Consider the following 579-nt stretch of genomic DNA (forward strand, 5'->3'; position numbering starts at 1 on the left):
TGTTATCATTTTATTTTTTTCCCTCATTAGAGGAGCTTATTGAAAAATCAAAGTCTTCCTTCTAATCATTTTCACTCTGTTAGCTGTAGGCAACATTTGTTGGATAGTAATTAAAATAATTTAAAAGTATCTAAATTTTTCATGCATATTGTCTCTTATTTTTTCACAGACTATGTGTTTGTTCTTCCCCCAGCTGAAAAGCTAGAAATCAGAATTTACTTCCCATTTTCTCACCTCCCTCTCTCTACTTTATACCATATTGCAACTTGTCATACTATATTATGAATATCTTATGAACTGTCTAATTGACATATTAGTTACATATTTACATTGAAAAGCTTTTTTCCTCCACTACTTTTAGAGAGATCAATTTTGCATGTCATGATACCATATCTATATTTATACTGAATGGATTTCAATTATTTTTTTTCTTACCGTATTTAGTTCAAGGATTTTAATGATGACATGCACTGAAAAAAAAGAACTTTGTATCTGCCCTTCATTTCACAAGGCAGATGGATAAATTTTCAGTTTCTTCTGGGGAAAATCGCACTATTCTGCTAGGACATAGGTGAGTTT

The sequence above is a fragment of the Larus michahellis genome, chromosome 4 (genome assembly GCF_964199755.1).
Source record: "Larus michahellis chromosome 4, bLarMic1.1, whole genome shotgun sequence".
In the NCBI taxonomy this organism is placed as follows: Eukaryota; Metazoa; Chordata; class Aves; order Charadriiformes; family Laridae; genus Larus; species Larus michahellis.